Consider the following 12,264-nt stretch of genomic DNA (forward strand, 5'->3'; position numbering starts at 1 on the left):
AACTTAGAGATTACCAAGGATGTTAGGGCAGGGGGGAAAGAGAAATCAATAGCCTATTGAGTGAAATGAAACATAGTAGTCCCTAAAATCCATACAATCAAGACAAGGGGAATTACAGAACACTTCCTTGTGCTCATGAAAGACTTGTATGTGGAACAAGGGGCAGTTGTGTGAACAGAATGAGACTACTACATGGCTTAAAATCAGAAAAGGTGTTTGTCAGGGTTGTATCCACTCACCATATTCATTCAAGCTGTATGCATCAGTGAAGCTGAGTTATATAGAGAAGACTGTGACATCAGGATTGGAGGAAGGCTGATTAACAAGCTGCAGGATGCAGATAACAGAGCCTTATTTGCTGAAAGTGAGGAAGACTCAAAGCACTTGCTGAGGAAGATCAAGGAATGCAGCCTTCAGTATGGATTACAACTCAATGTAAAGAAGATTAAATCTGCACAATTGGACCAATGGGTTACATCATGATTTGTGGAGAAAAGTATGAAATTGTCAAGTATATTTCTTACTTGGATCCACTATCAATGCTCATGGAAGTAGCACTGAAAAGATATTGCAGTATGCAGATGTGCTGCTCAAGACCTCTTTTGGAGTGTTGAAAGCAAGGAGTTTTCTCTGAAGGCTGTGGTGCACCTGACCCAACCAGGGCAGTTTCAACTGCCTCAGAAACCCGTGAATGGTGGAGATTGACTAAGGAAGACCAAAGTATTGATGTTTTACAATTGCAGTGCTGAAAAAAAATATTGAAAGTACTGTGGACTCTCACATTGATAAATCTTTCTTTCTAGGAAGAAATCTGTTCAAGGTCTTTAGTGCCTCAGATGGCAAGATTTTGTCTTCGTTGTTGGTTAAATTATCAGGAGAGACCAGTATCTGGAGAGGAACATGATGCTTGGTAGTCAAGATTGGAACTAAAGAGCTACAGAGAAGAGGGTGCTTGAGCAGATGGATTTTCACAGATGCTGCAACCCTGGTCTCAAGCATAGGGACGATTGTCCACATGGAGCAGGAGCGGGCAGTGTTTTCCGCTGTACAGCAATGCACCATGGGAAGAAGAGAAATCAGGGAAAAGGTAGCCCTTGGGCTACAAACCTGAGGTCAGCAATTTGAAAACACTAAGGTGTCTGCTGGAGACAGATGGAGCTTTCTACTCCCATAAAGAGTGGTAGTCTCAGAAACTCCCACGACAGATCCATTCCTTCCTGGAGGTTCTATCGGAGTCAACAGCGACTTGATGTCAGTGATTCCCACCCCCCTCACCCTGTTGGGGGCTGGATTAGTAGTTTAACGTATGGAATACAAAACACTACTATGAAATAGTAACCCCGCCACCACCTAACTGACAATGACATTTTTTTCAAAAGTTAATGATAAATAACAAAAACATCACCAGTCTTGTGTACCTGGAGGAGAGCAGGACACGGAGCAATTTAGTAAAGTTCATTGAAAAGGTGAGTCCTCATAGCTGGAGGTGGAGAGGCTAGATAGGCTGTCCAACCAGGGTGTCAGATTACATTTGGTGCGTTTCCCATTAAGTGATATTGAGAAAATGGCTTAACCCTGCCTCAGTTTAGTTTTATCACCTGTGATATACGAGTAAAAGAGAACTGGATTTATGTGGTTTTTTGAGGGTTAAATAGAAAATAAACAGAGGCAAATTTTAAAAATATACTTTAACTGCCTAAGCAAGAAAACTGAGTATACAAACAGGCTGGAAGGCAAACTTAGAGGAAGCCCCCTTGTTTTTGTCCAATGGTGGGGGATGCAAAGATAATGACGATAGAGATAGAGACAGTAGAGGAAATGCCTAAGAATGCTCCCCCCACCAGATTTCATAAATAGCAATGCACTAATTAGCTCACAGAGACATCTTGAGGTAATTGTGGAAAAGCAAAAAGCTGCATGCACAGAGAATAACTATTACAGCTATGTCTGATATTCCCCCACCATGACTCTTTGTCTCCAGTGCACAGTTAGAATGAGTCAGCGGTTCAGGCAATAAAAGTTAAAGTGAAAAAGCAGGCATTAAAGGATAAATGGACTACGGGGAAACAAATATTATGGAATTGTTCTTTCCCACAAAACAACCAGTCTGTTGCAAATCAAGTCAGGTCAAGCTTCAAAATCAGTCCAGGTTTCAACTTTGTCTCACCTTTACCTCCTAGACGTTCCCATCTCCTTCAGATGGTTTAATAAAAGGGCCTCCAATCCAGTCTCTCTGCTGCTACTTTTACCCATTGCTCATTTATTTATTTTTCCTGGATCAGCACAATTTTCTTTTAATACCTATTAATTTCATTCAACCCAATCAAATCCAGTCTTTCCAAAGGTTTCCTCTCTTAGCTAAAAGTTTCCATAATGTGTGTTGAAAAGTTAGCAGGCTTGATCAGCTAGCTGCTTCCCTCCTCTGTGGTAGTTACATAATCTGGTGTCAATTTGAGAGGATTACAAGTGAAGGGGTGAGGTCTGGCCTGTCAGTCACTATATAACCAATAAGGCCTCTGTGTGTGCATGACCTTTCCTGAGAATTCTGGGAACTCCTGTGTTTTGTTCCTTGGAGGCTGGAGAAGTTTCTCTCTCTCAGCTGGCTCCCTATGAGACAACCCTGAGGAGAAGCCACAAGGACCTACCCTGATGCAGCCGTGGGAGTTGGAGGAGCCATGTGGAAACCCCTGCCAGCACTGAGATGCTTACAACACGAGTAGATCCAAAGACTTTCTACCCACTGACCTGTGGTCATCCTGCATTCGGCATCATTGCATGTGTTTCATGAATCTGAAGAGGACTTTATAGATTGGTATCAGACATATGGGCTAATATCAAAGTTATGGGCTAGGATTGGACTGGGCTGGGATGCTTTCTTAACTCACAATTACCATTTATATAAAACTCTGTCTTATACACATATGCATGTTTATGAATTTGTTTCTCTAGTCTACCTGGACTAACATACTCACCATTTGCAAGTTCTTACTCTTAGACCGCTTTTTCATGGATCATTAAATCTAATGTTTTATCAAAAATATGTTGTCTAGCCTTCAGAAAATTAATGAACCTTTGGACTTATAGGAATATATGTTTATAATCAGCATCCACTGAAAGTGTAGTACAGGCCTACTTATAATGAAAAAAATAGTTGAGCATGTCTGGTAGTTACATAATCTCCCATAAACTTGAAAAGGCCTGAAGTTTAGCCAGTCAATCAAGTTAGAGCCAATGAGGCTTTTGTGTGGTCATGACCTTCTCCTGAGGATCCTGAAACCTCCTGTCTTCTTCCCTGGAGGCAGGACACATGCGCTTGCTGTGAGACATTCTGGATGACAAGCCAAATGGAGTCACCCTGAGGGAGCCAGAGGCCTGGAGCAGGAGGAGCCATGTGGAGACCCATGCTAGCTCTGAGATGCTTCCACTGCCACTAGATCAATAAGACTTTATACCCAATGGCCTGTGGTCTTCCAGCATTTGACGTTACTGCATATGTAGTGTGGGTCTGAAGAGGAATTTATAGATTGTCAGTCATTTTGCCCAATATTGGACTTATGGACTTGATCTGGACTGGGCTGGGATGTTTTCATAATATACAATCACTCTTTGATATAAAGTTCTCTATTAAACACATATGAGTGTCTCTGGATTTGCTTGGATTCAGAATGGATTGAGAGTTTAATATCTCACTCACTTCTGGGCATTAAAACATTTATTTTGGGGTGGGTTGGGAAAAGTTTATTCATCTCTTGATCCAAAACAATGATCTTATGTACCATTGGGTAAATTTTTACTACCTGCTATAAAACAGCTAATTGTGTATTTTCTAATCAAATACACAAAGCTAGAATATTTAAAACGTGGCAAAGATATCTCACTAGATTTGGTACAGAATTCAAATATCCTGAAACACAAAACAGGGTGATTTTATTTATACTTACTTCTCAACTTTTATCATGTGCTGAGCAATACTGAGTCATTGGTCATTTTTCTAAGCAAGAAAGGTCTGCAGTTAAAGTTTACCAGTTAGCTGCATTGCAGGAGAAAAATTACCTCTCAGAAAGCCCAATAAACAGTTAAACTCTCTTCCATGGGGTCATTTTGAATTGAAATGGACTCAATGACTTTGATTGGGTATGAGCTCTCAAATAAGGCCCCACTTACAGGACCCGTTACTTCACACCTGTGCTTCCTTCCTTTCTGCTTTGTTTACCTCTTGGCTTGAGGAAATAAAATTTACCATTCAAAAGGTGTTAGGATATCTCTCGGTGAAATTTTCTTAATGGATTGATCCCCACTATCTTGAGTAACTGTTGAGACCAAGTTACCACTGTTCTGTACAATGCTTATGTGTAATATTTGATCCCATTATGTTAGGATTCACTCACTGAAACATCACTCTTCCATATAAGATTACAACTATCTGTTGACCAGGAATTGATTCTCATATCTGAGCTAGTTAATTCTGTGCTGGAATATAATAAGCAAGGAAATTACATCAGCTAGCTAAATCATTGATGAGTAAGACAACAACAAATAGCATAAAAATAAGCAATTTACTCATCAATCACAAAGAAACAATTGCTGGACTTCTTAGGAACTGCTTTAGAGTTTGGTGAAAGGTTTTCCTTGAAGTAAAATTAATATCAATATACGAAAAATGCATTTAGGAAGTTCTCATTCATGTCCACTGGCTTTTCTATGTGACTTTCTATGCATCGTATTATTTTGAAATTGTTGTATGACATTTTAATATTCACTTTACAAGCAAAGAAATGCGTCTTAAAATCCGTAAGTAATGTTTAAGTTTTAAATTCTCTGCATATAAAGAAACAGACAATAGGAAAATAATAATGAAACATGCCCACATGTTTGACTTTAAAATGCAGTCTTCTGAAAGTATTTGAAAATATTTATTAGGTACCACAGTAGTAGTTTCAAAAGGAGAAGCAAAGAGGCCAAAGGAGGATTTCCCACTTTGAAAATTTTAAAGCATTTATCATGCATTTTACTAGATCTCAGGTTTTATTTCATTCCACTCAATGAAATATTATCAGCAATATTAAAAAATGAGCAATTAAAGTATTTACATAATCTTTATATACTATAAGCTTTTAATTGTTTCAGTTTATGAAAGAAATATTTTAACCTTTTTATTAGCTGCTTTTTAATTTTAAAGGATGTATGCTCGATATGGATTTTTATATCACAAGTTAAAGCTTTCCTAGTAAAATATATCCGTTTTGACCTCTGTTTAAGCTTCCCATGAAGCTACCATTGTACCAGTCTGAACTATATTGATTTTTCAATTGAAGAGAACATCCATTCATAAGAAAGTTCATTTGTTAAAACTCTCCATTTGTAAGCCCATGTGTCTTGATTTAATATTATTTTCTTTCAAAAATGAAGTTTATAGTGCAGGTTTGAAGAATGAGTATAACCACAAATATAGCAGATGCTTCATAAAATTATCTTCTACTGCTTCTCTGTGACCTCTGTCAAGGCAATAACAGTCAAGTCCTCGTCAGCCTGAACAGCTGTGGACACTGCTGTTACAAAGCCATGACCTTTCCTCCCAAGGACAGTGCCCAGCCGAGAGGGAATGGTGATTTTCGCAAAGTCAATGTTATTAATGCCAACATAAATCAGAAAATACTGCCTCAAATCTCACAATTAGATGCTACAGTTCATAAAAAGTAAACTTCTCTTATAATAAATCAGATTGAGTTCTTTGTAGAGGTTTATGGAAATGATGATAATTGCATAAGGATTTTTACCTTCCTTAAAAATTCATTTACAATGAATGTGTAAATGGACATATGAGTTGCGTATCTCTTTCTAAATAAGTACACTAAAAAGACGTTTCCTTTGTCAGCTGAAATAGCTTTTCAGTTGCACTGCGCAGTGCGGTAGGACTAGACACTGCAGTTCTCTACTGTGTCCCAGTCCTGTCTGCAACGTATCCTGGCGGGTTCATTCACAAGGAGTGAGGAAAATGGAAATTTATTCCACAGAGCCAAGTGATTTTCACTAAAATAGAGTTTTCTCTATTGCCATTTTCTCACATTACCTACCGCTCTTCCCGTCCTCATTTCCTCCTCTATGATTGTGCAATTTCTCCTTTTTATTTTTGTTCACTGTCTGTCTATATGAAAACCGTGAAGGGTGCACTCCGAAGCTGAGATGCACAGGTACCACCCTGTAACCTGGGCGGTCAGAAGTCAACAGACAACATGGTTTGAGGGTTCCACCAGTTTTCTGCTGTTGATTCTGCTTCGTGTAAGTATTTCCTTCACAGCAGAAGATGTTATATTTCTTAACTGTAGAGGGGCAATAAGCTCTATTGTAAAATCCATTCACGCTTTAGAGGGACTGTGCTGGTGGAGTGCTTACCCGCTTTGGGCTGATACCTGCAAGGTCCCCAGTTGGAAGCCAGCAGCCCTGGCGCTGCAGGAGAAACAGGAGCCTTTCTGCTCCTGAACGAATGCAGGGTCACTCACTCCGTGGGGCAATTCCACCCTGTCCTAGGTTACTATGCGTGGTACCGACTCAATGGCAGTGACTTTATTATTTATTTTTTTGAGTGATTCTAAAGAAAAAAAATTTTTTCTATAAGCTTATAGAAGTTAGAAAATAAAGAAGCCAATATAGTCTTTAATATAATAATGGCATAGAGACTTATTTTTTCATTATCAGCAGATGGTAATATTTTTGCCTGTTAATTGAAATCAAGTTACATGCAGGCGGTCTTCATTGATTCAAGTAGGGAGTCCAATGGCGAGTGAAAAGTAAACTGCATGTGTATACCTATTTTTTAGCTAAGCTTTAAATTATAAGCTGATATTCTAAAATGTCATCTTAATAAAATGTAGCTATTTTATTTTAAAGCCTTCTGACATGATGCTTTAATTCCCAGTATTAACTATGATTATGAATTGGAATGCATGCCCCGAATTACCAGAACATCATCAGTTTGAACCCACCAGCTACTCTGTGCAGAACAGGAGGCTCCACTCCAGTAACTCTCACAGCCTCGACAGCTCCCAGGGCTGTTCCATTCTGTTCTACACGGACTCTATGGATGGGACTTACCCCATGGCACTGAGTTTGGTTTTGGTTTGGTTTGGCGCATTGTTATTAAGAAATTACCTGATTTGGGGTCCATATTTTTTCTGTATTTGGTGTTAGTATTGCTTTGTTTGTTTTTGGTTCTTTCAGAGTAGAGTGTATCTCAGAGTTGTGTCAATAGAGATTAACGGAGGTCACCCTCTTGAAGCTGTTATCGGCTTTTCCATTTCTCAGTAGATGAAACCCAGGATTGGTGAACCTACAGGTGCACCTAGTAGAAGAAAGAGTTCAGAGAGAGGGGATACAGTGGTGGCTGTAGCAAATGTACAATTCTGCTTGATGTGATTGAAATATTGAAAGATATGCTACCTATTAAATATCAATTAATAATAAAACAGAAAGAAATTACTTCAATGGCATATTTATGAAAGTTTTTTCATTTAAAATTTATTTCACATTTTGTATTTAATTAGGATTAAAGAGAGAAATAAAATTCATTTAAAATAATAAGCAATAATCTTAAAATCTTAAATGGAAAAATGGGAGACAATAGGAATACTTCATTTAAAGATACAAAATAATTAACCCTATTATTTGATTTGGAAGAAAATAAGAGATGACAGTCGTATTTTTTGTTATACAAAATAAAATATGACATTCTTGAGCGCTGTTAAATAACACATGACAAAATGTTCCAAATTATAAACAATTATTGTATATTACTATCCATGGCCTTTAAAAGCTTCCAAAATTTTCTCAGAAGGCAAATATTTAGAATAAATGTGTGGTGTATTGAACAATGTTGAAGTGAGTGAAGTTTGTAGCCATAAATTAAGTATGGTACAAGAGCAAGAGTTTAACTTCATCCTGAGATGAATTGGTGAGACTGTGGAGGACTTGGAGAAACCTGAGCTACACAGGACAAAGGAAATAGAAAATAAGATTCAGGGTTTAATCAAGTTGGTAATAAAGTAATGTATATATTTTCATACAAAGCTGGAACTTCCGATGGAAATGCCATAGCTGTAGAAGTGAACAACAAATAACCTCTATAACCCCACAAAGTGCCAGAATATTAAATGCAATTTAAGAAAGTAAGAGAACAACATTGCTGGGAATTGGGGGCATCATTTCAGACCATTGATGGGTTTGTGCTGATCAGTATTACCTAGGTAGTTGTTAAACACATAATATTACAATAGGATTTAGAGAAATACTGAACTATTAGCACTGCCAATTTTCTGGCAAAACCAAAGGGTCACTCTGAAAGAACCCAATTGCATTCAATACATGAAATAATTCCACATGAAATCTTGCTTGGAATGTTTGCAGCTAAGAGTATAAAAGAATAAATTTAAGAGTGTGAAAATTCATTGAGTGAGAGAGAAAATAAGGCTCAATCATTTATGTGACTGTATGAATCTCTATATCCTATCTACATGCTTAAGTAGAGACTAATCCCCATTTATAAAAAGAAGGCAAATTGTCATTCATATTGAAAAAGAGTATAACTTAGAAAGTATAACCTCTTGATGTAATGGTCATAAAAACTGCACCACACAACCTACTTCCAAATATCACAGTATATTTTAATCAGGACGGCAAATACGTTCTATTTGGAACTTAATGTTTGAAATGCTAAGTGATGAAGATTTATTTGTCATTTTTGTAATAAATGCCTAAAAGCAGTGGATCAAATATTTCCAAGGGGTCTACAGAAGTATAGCTGAGATGGTTAGAAAATAGTGAATACCAACAGGGATAAAAATGAGACATAACCAGTGGCCGACTGAAAGGTCCCCTCATAGAGGGGTTTAGGAGAGGAGATGGGTGAGTCAGGGTGCGAGGTAATACCGATGAAGAACACAGCTTTCCCCCAGATCCTGGATGCTTCCTCCCCTCAACTACCATGATCCAAATTCTACCTTGCAAGGCTGGATAGGGTAGAGGTTGTACGCTGGTACATATGAGGGCTGGGGGCACAGGGAATCCAGGGTGGATGATACCTTCAGGACCAAGGGTGTGAGGGGCGATGCTGGGAGAGTGGAGGGCGAGTGGGTTGGAAAGGGGGAACTGATTACAAGGATCCACATGTGACCTCCTTCCTGGGAGAGGGACGGCAGGGAAGGGGGGGAAGGGAGACTCCGGATAGGGCAAGATATGACAAAATAACAATGTATAAATTACCAAGGGCACATGAGGGAGGGGGGAGTGGGGAGGGAAGGAAAAAAAAGAGGACCTGATGCAAAGGGCTTAAGTGGAGAGCAAATGCTTTGAGAATGATTGGGGCAGGGAATGTGCGGATGTGCTTTATACAATTGAGGTATGTATATGTATGGATTGTGATAAAAGTTGTATGAGCCCCTAATAAAATGTAAAAGAAGAAAAAAAAGAAAATGATTAGAGCAAAGAATGTACAGATGTGCTTTATACAATTGATGTATGTATATGCATGGATTGTGATAAGAGTTGTATGAGTCCCTAATAAAATGTTTTTAAAAAAAGAGACATAACCAACGGAGGTAGCTGTGTTAGCCGGAGAGGACAGACAGCCACACGCACATTTGGCAAGTGGAGAAATGAGAAAATAATTTCTATCAAAAGAGAAAATGCTTTGAAAATGATGAGGGCAAAGAATGTACAGATGTGCTTTATACAACTGATGTATATAGGGATTGTGATAAGAGGTGTATGAGCCCCTAATAAAATGTAAAAAAAGAGAAGAAAGCTTCTTTACGTGGGACCTTGTTTTATAAACAAATACACTTTGAGGTTTCCAGGAAATTGCCTTTACAGTAGTTTCAACCCCTAATTTAAAATTCCACATAATGTGAGAAGCTACAATTTTCAAATTGCCAATAAACCTGGGCCAAAGTAAATCTCATGTGGCCACTGGACGAAGCAAATGCAGATTATCTGAAAATAAGTCCAGTCCTCATTCTGATTATAAAAACATCAAGAGATGGAAAACTCCATATTCCATATTTGGAATACATAATCCATAATTGATTATATATTTATGTATACAAAAGAGTAGGTACATGATTAAAATAAATAATTTGGGGGAAAATTTTGTCAAATGGATAAATATGATACAATCCCAAAATATGAGCAGGATTAAATAGGAAAAAGAGACATATACTATCAGAGAATGAAAGTACATGAAAATTCATAGGATTTTTAATATAAAATCGATACTAATTATTATCTCAATGAAACATAAGTAGCAAGTGATATGTTGGGAAAAGTTTAAAAACACTGAGATCTCTGCAAATAATGAATTGTTTTTAATATTCCCTGTTGAATAGCTATGTATTTATCACATTTGTGTATTATTTTGTCTATGTAAATATTTCTTTTTCTTTCAGATCAGGGGAGAGCATGACGCAGTCCCCCATTACCACCAATTATGCAGTGGAGTTTCCCACATTTGGGGATATCGCAGGGGCCAGCACATCTGGAGTGTAATGGAGGAGCCTTGCCCTGGGAAACCAGCTTTGTGATCATGGTATCTCCACTGCCAGGTAAGTATTCATGTTAATATTGCAAATATTTTTTCATTTATTCATCGCTTTAGAAATTGATTTACTTGTATAACTCTACCTAATTGATCATAAAAGTGTTCATTGTATATTGTGTGACTACAATGGTAGAGGACAGCTGATACCAAAACATATAAACTAAATCATTTTATATATATATATTCATTTGAAAACACACTCTAATATAGAAACTTATAGTATTTGCTTATATAATTTTGTCAATAATTTAATGGTAATTCATGGATTATTTTCAACTCAATTTAAATCATTTCACTGATATTGCTAAAACATATACCTTAGCCTATTTCTCTTTAAATGCTCTCTTCTCAATTTATGTTATCATAACTATTTTTATTTTTAAAGTAATGTTTTTTATTTATAACAGCCATCAGAAATGTTGTCTTTTCTCCCTTCTCTTCTTTCTCTTCACATCGTTTCCTAAAAATTGATATATTTCATTTGATTAACATTAATGATATAATTGACCAAACCAGATTATTTGGTTTCTGGTTATAAATATAAATTTAACTACTGGAAACTGAAAACAAGGCAATAAGAAATAATAACCACCAAATTGGTTACCCTTGAGCATTCTCAATATTCAGTAAAGATTACCCTTCATAAATCCATTGCTAATCTTTTCATTTAAAATTCTTATCCAGATAAAAAATACCATGTTGTTTTCACTGTTTCTCAAACTCTGTGTTCCATCTCACTTTTTAGTTTTTTGACTCAACATATTTAGGACCATGTGACAATACATTGATTTGCAGATCATGTAATTCTTTAAAGTTCAAGGTTCTTTGCTTTGTTGTTTGGTGCCAACGCTGTTGAGTCATTTTGGTGCATAGCAGCCTAAAGTGTCAGAATAGACTTGCCCCCTAAGGTTATTCTAGAGTGTAGACTGTGATCCTTATAGGATGACATTGCCAGGTCTCCCTTTAGTGGAGCTGCTATGAGTTCAAACCACTGATCTTTCAGTTATGAGCCCATGATTAAAACTAGAGCCACCAGCTTTCCACACATGCGGACATGAGAATTACTGAGCACTAAGCATTCCATTCTACTTTACTGTAATGAAGAATGTGACTGAGCAGTAAACATTACACAGCTATCTGTAACCACACTTACCCATCTTTGCCAAAAGTACCTGCCTTTTGTTCAGCGTGAGTGCTCAGACAAAGAATGGGAGTGAAGATTCAAAGTTCCTAGGTTCCGATCCACATTTTTAAAATTTATGGTCTAAATGATTTTTCCATACAAGTTGAAAATGCACAAAACTGAATTTATCTTGGATTTTCTCTACACTGATGGATTCTCTGTGTGACACAGTATGTTCCTAATTGTTAACCAATATACTCAGAGTTTTATTTAGTATTTTCACAGAATGTTTTATCTACCAAGGCAGTATATAAATAAGAACAAAACAAAACCAAAAAAACACCAACCTATTTCTGTTTAGTCAGTCCTAACTTATGGTGACTCCATATGCTACATCATACTACTGCTCTGGAGGGTTTACGTGGCTGTCATTTCTTTGAAAGCAGATCGCCAGATTTTTCTTTGTGGTACCAAAAGCTTAGGTCATAATGTCAAGGAATACAAAGGCTATCTTCATTTGCTCCCACCCTCTGTAGTAGTATTGGAATATTTA

General features: G+C 37.2%; 1 non-coding gene across 1 annotated transcript; it reads right to left on the minus strand.

Moving 5' to 3' along the window:
• Window positions 1-10,438: 10,438 nt before the first annotated feature.
• LOC142461825 (U1 spliceosomal RNA) lies at window positions 10,439-10,600 on the minus strand. The gene has a single exon (XR_012787015.1). It is a non-coding gene; the product is annotated as a U1 spliceosomal RNA (small nuclear RNA).
• Window positions 10,601-12,264: the final 1,664 nt, after the last annotated feature.

The sequence above is a fragment of the Tenrec ecaudatus genome, chromosome 11 (genome assembly GCF_050624435.1).
Source record: "Tenrec ecaudatus isolate mTenEca1 chromosome 11, mTenEca1.hap1, whole genome shotgun sequence".
Lineage (NCBI taxonomy): Eukaryota > Metazoa > Chordata > Mammalia > Afrosoricida > Tenrecidae > Tenrec > Tenrec ecaudatus.